We start from the raw sequence: 17,063 nt of genomic DNA, 5'->3' as shown, positions 1-17,063 counted from the left end.
TTTCTTACAGTGCAGTGGGTTGAAAAACATTTTAACAGGATCTATTGAAGAGGGTATATGGTTAGAAACAGGGACTTCTTGAACTGCACTCCTACACTCTACCACTGACATAAACCCTTGAATGCTGAAAACTGCCCTTTTTTAAAAAAGTGATAGAGTGGATGACTTTATGGAACTTGTAGAACTAATGACATCAGTGCACTTCTGGGCAGCTGTACAAATTAATACATTTCATTAAGGGCATATTATTGGTTTCTACCACAGTTTTATAACATTCATATGAGCTTCCAATGGACTATTTCAAACTGATAATATCACCAGTAGAACTTGGGTGAATGTAATACACAGCTTGTATCATACGAAGAAATCCGAAACAGCGTAATGGTGTTTACACTATGTTTCAGGAGATGATCAGGAGTATTTCAAATGTAGAAATGTGTTTCTCATTACATAAAATGCTAAAATTGTTAATGTTTACTTCAATTTATTTAAAAACATATTTCTACAGGTACAACAGTTGGACCAGGGGGCACCCAGATTTGAATTAGGGACCTCTTGAACTGCAGTCAAATGCTCTACCACTGAGCTATACCCCCAGTTCCAAAATGTTTACCTTTATTAATTCAGTAATATGCACAAAGTGCAAGCAACATGCAATCACCATCAAAGCAAAGCATTTTCAGCCACCAAACCCTCCTTATAGGTATATGGGGTGCGAAGGATGTCCTTTATCTGCCTTGGTAAAATACAGTGAGGTTTCCATTGCAAGAATTCATACATTTCATATCACATGGTGATCTTGGAACATGGAAAAAAAATCTTTTGTCAAATGCACAAATTCTGCAAAACGTAACTGCTTTTCTACTGCAGTTTGTTGATTGTGTGCTAAGAGCATAGTTAAACCCAACTGTTCATTGTTTTGTATATGAAATGATGATATATCTTATTGTTTCTTACACTGCATTGGGTTGAAAAATATTTTAACAGGATCTATTGAAGAGGGTATATGGTTATGAAACAGGGACTTCTTGAACTGCACTCCTACACTCTACCACTGACATAAACCCTTGAATGCTGAAAACTGCCCTTTTTTAAAAAAGTGATAGAGTGGGTGACTGTATGGAACTTGTAGAACTAATGACATCAGTGCACTTCTGGGCAGCTGTACAAATTAATACATTTCATTAAGGGCATATTATTGGTTTCTACCACAGTTTTATAACATTCATATGAGCTTCCAATGGACTATTTCAAACTGATAATATCACCAGTAGAACTTGGGTGAATGTAATACACAGCTTGTATCATACGAAGAAATCCGAAACAGCGTAATGGTGTTTACACTATGTTTCAGGAGATGATCAGGAGTATTTCAAATGTAGAAATGTGTTTCTCATTACATAAAATGCTAAAATTGTTAATGTTTACTTCAATTTATTTAAAAACATATTTCTACAGGTACAACAGTTGGACCAGGGGGCACCCAAATTTGAATTAGGGACCTCTTGAACTGCAGTTAAATGCTCTACCACTGAGCTATACCCCCAGTTCCAAAATGTTTACCTTTATTAATTCAGTAATATGCACAAAGTGCAAGCAACATGCAATCACCATCAAAGCAAAGCATTTTCAGCCACCAAACCCTCCTTATAGGTATAAGGATGTCCTTTATCTGCCTTGGTAAAATACAGTGAGGTTTCCATTGCAAGAATTCATACATTTCATATCACATGTAGATCTTGGAACATGGAAAAAAAATCTTTTGTCAAATGCACAAATTCTGCAAAACGTAACTGCTTTTCTACTGCAGTTTGTTGATTGTGTGCTAAGAGCATAGTTAAACCCAACTGTTCATTGTTTTGTATATGAAATGATGATATATCTTATTGTTTCTTAAACTGCATTGGGTTGAAAAACATTTTAACAGGATCTATTGAAGAGGGTATATGGTTAGAAACAGGGACTTCTTGAACTGCACTCCTACACTCTACCACTGACATAAACCCTTGAATGCTGAAAACTGCCCTTTTTTAAAAAAGTGATAGAGTGGATGACTGTATGGAACTTGTAGAACTAATGACATCAGTGCACTTCTGGGCAGCTGTACAAATTAATACATTTCATTAAGGGCATATTATTGGTTTCTACCACAGTTTTATAACATTCATATGAGCTTCCAATGGACTATTTCAAACTGATAATATCACCAGTAGAACTTGGGTGAATGTAATACACAGCTTGTATCATACGAAGAAATCCGAAACAGCGTAATGGTGTTTACACTATGTTTCAGGAGATGATCAGGAGTATTTCAAATGTAGAAATGTGTTTCTCATTACATAAAATGCTAAAATTGTTAATGTTTACTTCAATGTATTTAAAAACATATTTCTACAGGTACAACAGTTGGACCAGGGGGCACCCAGATTTGAATTAGGGACCTTTTGAACTGCAGTCAAATGCTCTACCACTGACATAAACCATTGAATGCTGAAAACTGCCCTTTTTTAAAAAAATGATAGAGTGGGTGACTGTATGGAACTTGTAGAACTAATGACATCAGTGCACTTCTGGTCAGCTGTACAAATTAATACATTTCATTAAGGGCATATTATTGGTTTCCACCACAGTTTTATAACATTCATATGAGCTTCCAATGGACTATTTCAAACTGATAATATCACCAGTAGAACTTGGGTGAATGTAATACACAGCTTGTATCATACGAAGAAATCCGAAACAGCTTAATGGTGTTTACCCTATGTTTCAGGAGATGATCAGGAGTATTTCAAATGTAGAAATGTGTTGCTCATTACATAAAATGCTAAGATTGTAAATGTTTTCTTCAATTTATTTAATTAAAAAAATATTTCTACAGGTGCAACTGTTGGACCAGGGGGCACTCAGATTTGAACTAGGGACCTCTTGATCTGCAGTCAAATGCTCTACCACTGAGCTATACCCGCACTTCTAAAACGTTCACCTTTATTAATTCAGTAATATGTACAAAGTGCAAGCACCATGCAATCACCATCAAAGCAATGCATTTTCAGCCACCAAACCCTCCTTATAAGTAAATGGGGTGCGAAGGATGTCCTTTATCTGCCTTGGTAAAATACAGTGAGGATTCCATTGCAAGAATTCATACATTTCGTATCACATGTAGATCTTGGAACATGGAAAAAAAACTTTTGTCAAATGCACAAATTCTGCAAAACGTAACTGCTTCTCTACTGCAGTTTGTTGATTTTGTGCTAAGAGCATAGTTAAACCCAATTGTTCATTGTTTTTTACACGAAATGATGATATATCCTATTGTTTCTTACAGTGCATTGGGTTGAAAAACATTTTAACGGGATCTATTGAAGAGGGTATATGGTTATGAAAAAGGGACTTCTTGAACTGCACTCCTACGCTCTACCACTGACATAAACCCTTGAATGCTGAAAACTGCCCTTTTTAAAAAAAGTGATAGAGTGGGTGACTGTATGGAACTTGTAGAACTAATGACATCAGTACCCTTCTGGTCAGCTGGACAAATTAATACATTTCATTAAGGGCATATTATTGGTTTCCACCACAGTTTTATCACGTTCATATGAGCTTCCAATGGACTATTTCAAACTGATAATATCACCAGTAGAACTTGGGTGAATGTAAAACACAGCTTGTATCATATGAAGAAATCCTAAACAGCTTAATGGTGTTTACCCTATGTTTCAGGAGATGATCAGGAGTATTTCAAATGTAGAAATGTGTTGCTCATTACATAAAATGCTAAGATTGTAAATGTTTTCTTCAATTTATTTAATTAAAAAAAAATTCTACAGGTAAAACAGTGGACAAGGGGGCACCCAGATTTGAACTAGGGACCTCTTGATCTGGAGTCAAATGCTCTACCACTGAACTATACCCCCAGTTCTGAAATGTTCTCCTTTATTAATTCAGTAATATGTACAAAGTGGAAGCAACATGCAATCACCATCAAAGCAATGCATTTTCAGCCACCAAACCCTCCTTATAACTATAAGGGATACACAAGATGTCCTTTATCTGCCTTGGTAAAATACAGTGAGGTTTCCATTGCAAGAATTCATACATTTCGTATCACATGTAGATCTTGGAACATGGAAAAAAACGTTTGTCAAATGCACAAATTCTGCAAAACGTAACTGCTTCTCTACTGCAGTTTGTTGATTTTGTGCTAAGAGCGTAGTTAAACGCAATTGTTCATTGTTTTTTATATGAAATGATGATATATCCTATTGTTTCTTACAGTGCATTGGGTTGAAAAATATTTAAACAGGATCTATTGAAGAGGGTATATGGTTATGAAACAGGGACTTCTTGAACTGCACTCCTACCCTCTACCACTGACATAAACCCTTGAATGCTGAAAACTGCTCTTTTTTAAAAAGGTGATAGAGTGGGTGACTGTATGGAACTTGTAGAACTAATGACATCAGTGCACTTCTGGTCAGCTGTACAAATTAATACATTTCATTAAGGGCATATTATTGGTTTCCACCACAGTTTTATAACATTCATATGCGCTTCCAATGGACTATTTCAAACTGATAATATCACCAGTAGAACTTGGGTGAATGTAATACACAGCTTGTATCATACGAAGAAATCCGAAACAGCTTAATGGTGTTTACCCTATGTTTCAGGAGATGATCAGGAGTATTTCAAATGTAGAAATGTGTTGCTCATTACATAAAATGCTAAGATTGTAAATGTTTTCTTCAATTTATTTAAAAAAATATTTCTACAGGTGCACCAGGGGGCACTCAGATTTGAACTAGAGACCTCTTGATCTGCAGTTAAATGCTCTACCACTGAGCTATACCCGCACTTCTAAAATGTTCACCTTTATTAATTCAGTAATATGTACAAAGTGCAAGCAACATGCAATCTCCATCAAAGCAATGCATTTTCAGCCACCAAACCCTCCTTATAAGTATATGGGGTGCGAAGGATGTCCTTTATCTGCCTTGGTAAAATACAGTGAGGTTTCCATTGCAAGAATTCATACATTTCGTATCACATGTAGATCTTGGAACATGGAAAAAAAAACTTTTGTCAAATGCACAAAGTCTGCAAAACGTAACTGCTTCTCTACTGCAGTTTGTTGATTTTGTGCTAAGAGCATAGTTAAACCCAATTGTTCATTGTTTTGTATATGACATGATGATATATCTTATTGTTTCTTACACTGCATTGGGTTGAAAAACATTTTAACAGGATCTATCGAAGAGGGTATATGGTTATGAAACAGGGACTTCTTGAACTGCACTCCTACCCTCTACCACTGACATAAACCCTTGAATGCTGAAAACTGCCCTTTTTTTAAAAAAAGTGATAGAGTGGGTGGCTGTATGGAACTTGTAGAACTAATGACATCAGTGCACTTCTGGTCAGCTGTACAAATTAATACATTTCATTAAGGGCATATTATTGGTTTCCACCACAGTTTTATAACATTCATATGAGCTTCCAATGGACTATTTCAAACTGATAATATCACCAGTAGAACTTGGGTGAATGTAATACACAGCTTGTATCATACGAAGAAATCCGAAACAGCTTAATGGTGTTTACACTATGTTTCAGGAGATGATCAGGAGTATTTCAAATGTAGAAATCTGTTGCTCATTACATAAAATGCTAAGATTGTAAATGTTTTCTTCAATTTATTTAAGAAAATATTTCTACAGGTAAAACAGTTGGACAAGAGGGCACCCAGATTTGAACTAGGGATCTCTTGATCTGCAGTTAAATGCTCTACCACTGAGCTATACCCACAGTTCTGAAATGTTCACCTTTATTTATTCAGTAATATGTACAAAGTGGAAGCAACATGCAATCACCATCAAAGCAATGCATTTTCAGCCACCAAACCCTGCGAAAGATGTCCTTTATCTGCCTTCGTAAAATACAGTGAGGTTTCCAGTGCAAGAATTCATACATTTCGTATCACATGTAGATCTTGGAACATGGAAAAAAAACTTTTGTCAAATGCACAAATTCTGCAAAACGTAACTGCTTCTCTATTGCAGTTTGTTGATTTTGTGCTAAGAGCATAGTTAAACCCAATTTTTCATTGTTTTTTATATGAAATGATGATATATCCTATTGTTTCTTACAGTGCATTGGGTTGAAAAACATTTTAACAGGATCTATTGAGGAGCGTATATGGTTATGAAACAGGGACTTCTGGAACTTCACTCCTACCCTCTACAACTGACATAAACCCTTGAATGCTGAAAACTGCTCTTTTTTAAAAATTTGATAGAGTGGGTGACTGTATGGAACTTGTAGAACTAATGACATCAGTGCACTTCTGGTCAGCTGTACAAATTAATACATTTCATTAAGGGCATATTATTGGTTTCCACCACAGTTTTATAACATTCATATGAGCTTCCAATGGACTATTTCAAACTGATAATATCACCAGTAGAACTTGGGTGAATGTAATACACAGCTTGTATCATACGAAGAAATCGGAAACAGCTTAATGGTGTTTATCGTATGTTTCCAGAGATGATCAGGAGTATTTCAAATGTAGAAATGTGTTGCTCATTACATAAAATGCTAAGATTGTAAATGTTTTCTTCAATTTATTTAAGAAAATATTTCTACAGGTAGAATAGTTGGACAAGGGGGCACCCAGATTTGAACTAGGGATCTCTGCAGTCAAAATGCTCTACCACTGAGCTATACCCCCAGTTCTGAAATGTTCACCTTTATTTATTCAGTAATATGTACAAAGTGGAAGCAACATGCAATCACCATCAAAGCAATGCATTTTCAGCCACCAAACCCTCCTTATAAGTATAAGGGGTACAAAAGATGTCCTTTATCTGCCTTCGTAAAATACAGTGAGGTTTCCAGTGCAAGAATTCATACATTTCGTATCACATGTAGATCTTGGAACATGGAAAAAAAAACTTTTGTCAAATGCACAAATTCTGCAAAACGTAACTGCTTCTCTACTGCAGTTTGTTGATGTTGTGCTAAGAGCATAGTTAAACCCAATTTTTCATTGTTTTGTATATGAAATGATGATATATTTTATTGTTTCTTACAGTGCATTGGGTTGAAAAACATTTTAACAGGATCTATTGAAGAAGGTATATGGTTATGAAACAGCGACTTCTTGAACTGCACTCCTACCCTCTACCACTGACATAAACCCTTGAATGCTGAAAACTGCCCGTTTTTAAAAAAAGTGATAGAGTGGGTGACTGTATGGAACTTGTAGAACTAATGACATCAGTGCACTTCTGGTCAGCTGTACAAATTAATACATTTCATTAAGGGCATATTATTGGTTTCCACCAAAGTTTTATAACATTCATATGAGCTTCCAATGGACTATTTCAAACTGATAATATCACCAGTAGAACTTGGGTGAATGTAATACACAGCTTGTATCATACGAAGAAATCCGAAACAGCTTAATGGTGTTTACCCTATGTTTCAGGAGATGATCAGGAGTATTTCAAATGTAGAAATGTGTTGCTCATTACATAAAATGCTAAGATTGTAAATGTTTTCTTCAATTTATTTAAAAAAATATTTCTACAGGTGCAACAGTTGGACCGGGGGCACTCAGATTTGAACTAGAGACCTCTTGATTTGCAGTCAAATGCTCTACCATTGAGCTATACCCACACTTCTAAAATGTTCACCTTTATTAATTCAGTAATATGTACAAAGTGCAAGCAACATGCAATCACCATCAAAGCAATGCATTTTCAGCCACCAAAACCTCCTTATAAGTATATGGGGTGCGAAGGATGTCCTTTATCTGCCTTGGTTAAATACAGTGAGGTTTCCATTGCAAGAATTCATACATTTCGTATCACATGTAGATCTTGGAACATGGAAAAAAAAACTTTTGTCAAATGCACAAATTCTGCAAAACGTAACTGCTTCTCTATTGCAGTTTGTTGATTTTGTGCTAAGAGCATAGTTAAACCCAATTGTTCATTGTTTTGTATATGAAATGATGATATATTTTATTGTTTCTTACAGTGCATTGGGTTGAAAAACATTTTAACAGGATCTATTGAAGAGGGTATATGGTTATGAAACAGGGACTTCTTGAACTGCACTCCTACCCTCTACCACTGACATAAACCCTTGAATGCTGAAAACTGCCCGTTTTTAAAAAAAGTGATAGAGTGGGTGACTGTATGGAACTTGTAGAACTAATGACATCAGTACACTTCTGGTCAGCTGGACAAATGAATACATTTCATTTTCATTAAGGGCATATTATTGGTTTCCACCAGAGTTTTATAACGTTCATATGAGCTTCCAATGGACTATTTCAAACTGATAATATCACCAGTAGGACTTCGGTAAATGTAAAACACAGCTTGTATCATATGAAGAAATCCTAAACAGCTTAATGGTGTTTACCCTATGTTTCAGGAGATGATCAGGAGTATTTCAAATGTAGAAATGTGTTGCTCATTACATAAAATGCTAAGATTGTAAATGTTTTCTTCAATTTATTTAATTAAATAAATATTTCTACAGGTAAAAGAGTGGACAAGGGGGCACCCAGATTTGAACTAGGGACCTCTTGATCTGCAGTCAAATGCTCTACCACTGAACTATACCCCCAGTTCTGAAATGTTCTCCTTTATTAATTCAGTAATATGTACAAAGTGGAAGCAACATGCAATCACCATCAAAGCAATGCATTTTCAGCCACCAAACCCTCCTTATAAGTATATGGGGTGCGAAGGATGTCCTTTATCTGCCTTGGTTAAATACAGTGAGGTTTCCATTGCAAGAATTCATACATTTCGTATCACATGTAGATCTTAGAACATGGAAAAAAACGTTTGTCAAATGCACAAATTCTGCAAAACGTAACTGCTTCTCTACTGCAGTTTGTTGATTTTGTGCTAAGAGCGTAGTTAAACGCAATTGTTCATTGTTTTTTATATGAAATGATGATATATCCTATTGTTTCTTACAGTGCATTGGGTTGAAAAATATTTAAACAGGATCTATTGAAGAGGGTATATGGTTATGAAACAGGGACTTCTTGAACTGCACTCCTACCCTCTACCACTGACATAAACCCTTGAATGCTGAAAACTGCTCTTTTTTAAAAAGGTGATAGAGTGGGTGACTGTATGGAACTTGTAGAACTAATGACATCAGTGCACTTCTGGTCAGCTGTACAAATTAATACATTTCATTAAGGGCATATTATTGGTTTCCACCACAGTTTTATAACATTCATATGCGCTTCCAATGGACTATTTCAAACTGATAATATCACCAGTAGAACTTGGGTGAATGTAATACACAGCTTGTATCATACGAAGAAATCCGAAACAGCTTAATGGTGTTTACCCTATGTTTCAGGAGATGATCAGGAGTATTTCAAATGTAGAAATGTGTTGCTCATTACATAAAATGCTAAGATTGTAAATGTTTTCTTCAATTTATTTAAAAAAATATTTCTACAGGTGCACCAGGGGGCACTCAGATTTGAACTAGAGACCTCTTGATCTGCAGTTAAATGCTCTACCACTGAGCTATACCCGCACTTCTAAAATGTTCATCTTTATTAATTCAGTAATATGTACAAAGTGCAAGCAACATGCAATCTCCATCAAAGCAATGCATTTTCAGCCACCAAACCCTCCTTATAAGTATATGGGGTGCGAAGGATGTCCTTTATCTGCCTTGGTAAAATACAGTGAGGTTTCCATTGCAAGAATTCATACATTTCGTATCACATGTAGATCTTGGAACATGGAAAAAAAAACTTTTGTCAAATGCACAAAGTCTGCAAAACGTAACTGCTTCTCTACTGCAGTTTGTTGATTTTGTGCTAAGAGCATAGTTAAACCCAATTGTTCATTGTTTTGTATATGACATGATGATATATCTTATTGTTTCTTACACTGCATTGGGTTGAAAAACATTTTAACAGGATCTATCGAAGAGGGTATATGGTTATGAAACAGGGACTTCTTGAACTGCACTCCTCCCCTCTACCACTGACATAAACCCTTGAATGCTGAAAACTGCCCTTTTTTTTAAAAAAGTGATAGAGTGGGTGGCTGTATGGAACTTGTAGAACTAATGACATCAGTGCACTTCTGGTCAGCTGTACAAATTAATACATTTCATTAAGGGCATATTATTGGTTTCCACCACAGTTTTATAACATTCATATGAGCTTCCAATGGACTATTTCAAACTGATAATATCACCAGTAGAACTTGGGTGAATGTAATACACAGCTTGTATCATACGAAGAAATCCGAAACAGCTTAATGGTGTTTACACTATGTTTCAGGAGATGATCAGGAGTATTTCATATGTAGTAATCTGTTGCTCATTACATAAAATGCTAAGATTGTAAATGTTTTCTTCAATTTATTTAAGAAAATATTTCTACAGGTAAAACAGTTGGACAAGAGGGCACCCAGATTTGAACTAGGGATCTCTTGATCTGCAGTTAAATGCTCTACCACTGAGCTATACCCACAGTTCTGAAATGTTCACCTTTATTTATTCAGTAATATGTACAAAGTGGAAGCAACATGCAATCACCATCAAAGCAATGCATTTTCAGCCACCAAACCCTGCGAAAGATGTCCTTTATCTGCCTTCGTAAAATACAGTGAGGTTTCCAGTGCAAGAATTCATACATTTCGTATCACATGTAGATCTTGGAACATGGAAAAAAAACTTTTGTCAAATGCACAAATTCTGCAAAACGTAACTGCTTCTCTATTGCAGTTTGTTGATTTTGTGCTAAGAGCATAGTTAAACCCAATTTTTCATTGTTTTTTATATGAAATGATGATATATCCTATTGTTTCTTACAGTGCATTGGGTTGAAAAACATTTTAACAGGATCTATTGAGGAGCGTATATGGTTATGAAACAGGGACTTCTGGAACTTCACTCCTACCCTCTACAACTGACATAAACCCTTGAATGCTGAAAACTGCTCTTTTTTAAAAATTTGATAGAGTGGGTGACTGTATGGAACTTGTAGAACTAATGACATCAGTGCACTTCTGGTCAGCTGTACAAATTAATACATTTCATTAAGGGCATATTATTGGTTTCCACCACAGTTTTATAACATTCATATGAGCTTCCAATGGACTATTTCAAACTGATAATATCACCAGTAGAACTTGGGTGAATGTAATACACAGCTTGTATCATACGAAGAAATCGGAAACAGCTTAATGGTGTTTATCGTATGTTTCCAGAGATGATCAGGAGTATTTCAAATGTAGAAATGTGTTGCTCATTACATAAAATTCTAAGATTGTAAATGTTTTCTTCAATTTATTTAAGAAAATATTTCTACAGGTAGAATAGTTGGACAAGGGGGCACCCAGATTTGAACTAGGGATCTCTGCAGTCAAAATGCTCTACCACTGAGCTATACCCCCAGTTCTGAAATGTTCACCTTTATTTATTCAGTAATATGTACAAAGTGGAAGCAACATGCAATCACCATCAAAGCAATGCATTTTCAGCCACCAAACCCTCCTTATAAGTATAAGGGGTACAAAAGATGTCCTTTATCTGCCTTCGTAAAATACAGTGAGGTTTCCAGTGCAAGAATTCATACATTTCGTATCACATGTAGATCTTGGAACATGGAAAAAAAAACTTTTGTCAAATGCACAAATTCTGCAAAACGTAACTGCTTCTCTACTGCAGTTTGTTGATGTTGTGCTAAGAGCATAGTTAAACCCAATTGTTCATTGTTTTGTATATGAAATGATGATATATTTTATTGTTTCTTACAGTGCATTGGGTTGAAAAACATTTTAACAGGATCTATTGAAGAGGGTATATGGTTATGAAACAGGGACTTCTTGAACTGCACTCCTACCCTCTACCACTGACATAAACCCTTGAATGCTGAAAACTGCCCGTTTTTAAAAAAAGTGATAGAGTGGGTGACTGTATGGAACTTGTAGAACTAATGACATCAGTGCACTTCTGGTCAGCTGTACAAATTAATACATTTCATTAAGGGCATATTATTGGTTTCCACCAAAGTTTTATAACATTCATATGAGCTTCCAATGGACTATTTCAAACTGATAATATCACCAGTAGAACTTGGGTGAATGTAATACACAGCTTGTATCATACGAAGAAATCCGAAACAGCTTAATGGTGTTTACCCTATGTTTCAGGAGATGATCAGGAGTATTTCAAATGTAGAAATGTGTTGCTCATTACATAAAATGCTAAGATTGTAAATGTTTTCTTCAATTTATTTAAAAAAATATTTCTACAGGTGCAACAGTTGGACTGGGGGCACTCAGATTTGAACTAGAGACCTCTTGATCTGCAGTCAAATGCTCTACCATTGAGCTATACCCACACTTCTAAAATGTTCACCTTTATTAATTCAGTAATATGTACAAAGTGCAAGCAACATGCAATCACCATCAAAGCAATGCATTTTCAGCCACCAAAACCTCCTTATAAGTATATGGGGTGCGAAGGATGTCCTTTATCTGCCTTGGTTAAATACAGTGAGGTTTCCATTGCAAGAATTCATACATTTCGTATCACATGTAGATCTTGGAACATGGAAAAAAAAACTTTTGTCAAATGCACAAATTCTGCAAAACGTAACTGCTTCTCTATTGCAGTTTGTTGATTTTGTGCTAAGAGCATAGTTAAACCCAATTGTTCATTGTTTTGTATATGAAATGATGATATATTTTATTGTTTCTTACAGTGCATTGGGTTGAAAAACATTTTAACAGGATCTATTGAAGAGGGTATATGGTTATGAAACAGGGACTTCTTGAACTGCACTCCTACCCTCTACCACTGACATAAACCCTTGAATGCTGAAAACTGCCCGTTTTTAAAAAAAGTGATAGAGTGGGTGACTGTATGGAACTTGTAGAACTAATGACATCAGTACAATTCTGGTCAGCTGGACAAATGAATACATTTCATTTTCATTAAGGGCATATTATTGGTTTCCACCAGAGTTTTATAACGTTCACATGAGCTTCCAATGGACTATTTCAAACTGATAATATCACCAGTAGGACTTCGGTAAATGTAAAACACAGCTTGTATCATATGAAGAAATCCTAAACAGCTTAATGGTGTTTACCCTATGTTTCAGGAGATGATCAGGAGTATTTCAAATGTAGAAATGTGTTGCTCATTACATAAAATGCTAAGATTGTAAATGTTTTCTTCAATTTATTTAATTAAATAAATATTTCTACAGGTAAAAGAGTGGACAAGGGGGCACCCAGATTTGAACTAGGGACCTGTTGATCTGCAGTCAAATGCTCTACCACTGAACTATACCCCCAGTTCTGAAATGTTCTCCTTTATTAATTCAGTAATATGTACAAAGTGGAAGCAACATGCAATCACCATCAAAGCAATGCATTTTCAGCCACCAAACCCTCCTTATAAGTATATGGGGTGCGAAGGATGTCCTTTATCTGCCTTGGTTAAATACAGTGAGGTTTCCATTGCAAGAATTCATACATTTCGTATCACATGTAGATCTTAGAACATGGAAAAAAACGTTTGTCAAATGCACAAATTCTGCAAAACGTAACTGCTTCTCTACTGCAGTTTGTTGATTTTGTGCTAAGAGCGTAGTTAAACGCAATTGTTCATTGTTTTTTATATGAAATGATGATATATCCTATTGTTTCTTACAGTGCATTGGGTTGAAAAATATTTAAACAGGATCTATTGAAGAGGGTATATAGTTATGAAACAGGGACTTCTTGAACTGCACTCCTACCCTCTACCACTGACATAAACCCTTGAATGCTGAAAACTGCTCTTTTTTAAAAAGGTGATAGAGTGGGTGACTGTATGGAACTTGTAGAACTAATGACATCAGTGCACTTCTGGTCACCTGTACAAATTAATACATTTCATTAAGGGCATATTATTGGTTTCCACCAAAGTTTTATAACATTCATATGAGCTTCCAATGGACTATTTCAAACTGATAATATCACCAGTAGAACTTGGGTGAATGTAATACACAGCTTGTATCATACGAAGAAATCCGAAACAGCTTAATGGTGTTTACCCTATGTTTCAGGAGATGATCAGGAGTATTTCAAATGTAGAAATGTGTTGCTCATTACATAAAATGCTAAGATTGTAAATGTTTTCTTCAATTTATTTAAAAAAATATTTCTACAGGTGCAACAGTTGGACCGGGGGCACTCAGATTTGAATTAGAGACCTCTTGATCTGCAGTCAAATGCTCTACCATTGAGCTATACCCACACTTCTAAAATGTTCACCTTTATTAATTCAGTAATATGTACAAAGTGCAAGCAACATGCAATCACCATCAAAGCAATGCATTTTCAGCCACCAAAACCTCCTTATAAGTATATGGGGTGCGAAGGATGTCCTTTATCCGCCTTGGTTAAATACAGTGAGGTTTCCATTGCAAGAATTCATACATTTCGTATCACATGTAGATCTTGGAACATGGAAAAAAAAACTTTTGTCAAATGCACAAATTCTGCAAAACGTAACTGCTTCTCTATTGCAGTTTGTTGATTTTGTGCTAAGAGCATAGTTAAACCCAATTGTTCATTGTTTTGTATATGAAATGATGATATATTTTATTGTTTCTTACAGTGCATTGGGTTGAAAAACATTTTAACAGGATCTATTGAAGAGGGTATATGGTTATGAAACAGGGACTTCTTGAACTGCACTCCTACCCTCTACCACTGACATAAACCCTTGAATGCTGAAAACTGCCCGTTTTTAAAAAAAGTGATAGAGTGGGTGACTGTATGGAACTTGTAGAACTAATGACATCAGTACACTTCTGGTCAGCTGGACAAATGAATACATTTCATTTTCATTAAGGGCATATTATTGGTTTCCACCAGAGTTTTATAACGTTCATATGAGCTTCCAATGGACTATTTCAAACTGATAATATCACCAGTAGGACTTCGGTAAATGTAAAACACAGCTTGTATCATATGAAGAAATCCTAAACAGCTTAATGGTGTTTACCCTATGTTTCAGGAGATGATCAGGAGTATTTCAAATGTAGAAATGTGTTGCTCATTACATAAAATGCTAAGATTGTAAATGTTTTCTTCAATTTATTTAATTAAATAAATATTTCTACAGGTAAAAGAGTGGACAAGGGGGCACCCAGATTTGAACTAGGGACCTCTTGATCTGCAGTCAAATGCTCTACCACTGAACTATACCCCCAGTTCTGAAATGTTCTCCTTTATTAATTCAGTAATATGTACAAAGTGGAAGCAACATGCAATCACCATCAAAGCAATGCATTTTCAGCCACCAAACCCTCCTTATAACTATAAGGGATACACAAGATGTCTTTTATCTGCCTTGGTAAAATACAGTGAGGTTTCCATTGCAAGAATTCATACATTTCGTATCACATGTAGATCTTAGAACATGGAAAAAAACGTTTGTCAAATGCACAAATTCTGCAAAACGTAACTGCTTCTCTACTGCAGTTTGTTGATTTTGTGCTAAGAGCGTAGTTAAACCCAATTGTTCATTGTTTTTTATACGAAATGATGATATATCCTATTGTTTCTTACAGTGCATTGGGTTGAAAAATATTGAAACAGGATCTATTGAAGAGGGTATATGGTTATGAAACAGGGACTTCTTGAACTGCACTCCTACCCTCTACCACTGACATAAACCCTTGAATGCTGAAAACTGCTCTTTTTTAAAAAGGTGATAGAGTGGGTGACTGTATGGAACTTGTAGAACTAATGACATCAGTGCACTTCTGGTCAGCTGTACAAATGAATACATTTCATTAAGGGCATATTATTGGTTTCCACCACAGGTTTATAACATTCATATGAGCTTCCAATGGACTATTTCAAACTGATAATATCACCAGTGGAACTTGGGTGAATGTAATACACAGCTTGTATCATACGAAGAAATCCGAAACAGCTTAATGGTGTTTACCCTATGTTTCAGGAGATGATCAGGAGTATTTCAAATATAGAAACGTGTTGCTCATTACATAAAATGCTAAGATTGTAAATATTTTCTTCAATTAAAAAAATATTTCTACAGGTGCAACAGGTGGTACTCAGATTTGAACGAGGAACCTCTTGATCTGCAGTCAAATGCTCTACCACTGAGCTATACCTGCAGTTCTAAAATGTTCACCTTTATTAATTCAGTAATATGTACAAAGTGCAAGCAACATGCAATCACCATCAAAGCAATGCATTTTCAGCCACCAAACCCTCCATATAAGTATATGGGGTGCGAAGGATGTCCTTTATCTGCCTTGGTAAAATACAGTGAGGTTTCCATTGCAAGAATTCATACATTTCGTATCACATGTAGATCTTGGAACATGGAAAAAAAAACTTTTGTCAAATGCACAAATTCTGCAAAACGTAACTGCTTCTCTACTGCAGTTTGTTGATTTTGTGCTAAGAGCATAGTTAAACCCAATTGTTCATTGTTTTTTACACAAAATGATGATATATCCTATCGTTTCTTACAGTGCATTGGGTTCAAAAACATTTTACAGGATCTATTGAAGAGGGTATATGGTTATGAAACAGGGACTTCTTGAACTGCACTCCTACGCTCTACCACTGACATAAACCCTTGAATGCTGAAAATTGCCCTTTTTAAAAAAAGTGATAGAGTGGGTGACTGTATGGAACTTGTAGAACTAATGACATCAGTGCACTTGTGGGCAGCTGTACAAATTAATACATTTTATTAAGGGCATATTATTGGTTTCTACCAAAGTTTTATAACTTTCATATGAGCCTCCAATGAACTATTTCAAAGTGATAATATTACCAGAAGAACTTGGGTGAAGGTAATACACAGCTTGTATCATACGAAGAAATGAGAAACAGCTTAATGGTGTTTACACTATGTTTCAGAAGATGATCAGGAGTATTTCAAATGTAGAAATGCGTTGCTCATTACATAAAATGCTAAGATTGTAAATGTTTTCTTCAATTTATTTAAAACAATAT

At 35.5% G+C, this 17,063-nt stretch overlaps 3 non-coding genes across 3 annotated transcripts; all 3 read right to left on the bottom strand.

The window, feature by feature from the left end:
- Nucleotides 1–3,845: 3,845 nt before the first annotated feature.
- TRNAW-CCA (transfer RNA tryptophan (anticodon CCA)) lies at nucleotides 3,846–3,917 on the bottom strand. The gene has a single exon. It is a non-coding gene; the product is annotated as a tRNA-Trp (tRNA).
- A 4,654-nt stretch (nucleotides 3,918–8,571) lies between these two features.
- On the bottom strand, nucleotides 8,572–8,643 carry TRNAC-GCA (transfer RNA cysteine (anticodon GCA)). The gene has a single exon. It is a non-coding gene; the product is annotated as a tRNA-Cys (tRNA).
- A 6,561-nt stretch (nucleotides 8,644–15,204) lies between these two features.
- TRNAC-GCA (transfer RNA cysteine (anticodon GCA)) lies at nucleotides 15,205–15,276 on the bottom strand. Its single transcript has one exon. It is a non-coding gene; the product is annotated as a tRNA-Cys (tRNA).
- Between the last annotated feature and the right edge of the window lie 1,787 nt (nucleotides 15,277–17,063).

Source organism: Ambystoma mexicanum, chromosome 4q (assembly GCF_040938575.1).
Source record: "Ambystoma mexicanum isolate Mex_15411 chromosome 4q, UKY_AmexF1_1, whole genome shotgun sequence".
Taxonomy (NCBI): domain Eukaryota; kingdom Metazoa; phylum Chordata; class Amphibia; order Caudata; family Ambystomatidae; genus Ambystoma; species Ambystoma mexicanum.
The sequence above is the reverse complement of the archived record's forward strand: the minus strand, read 5'-3'. Positions and strand labels throughout refer to the sequence as shown.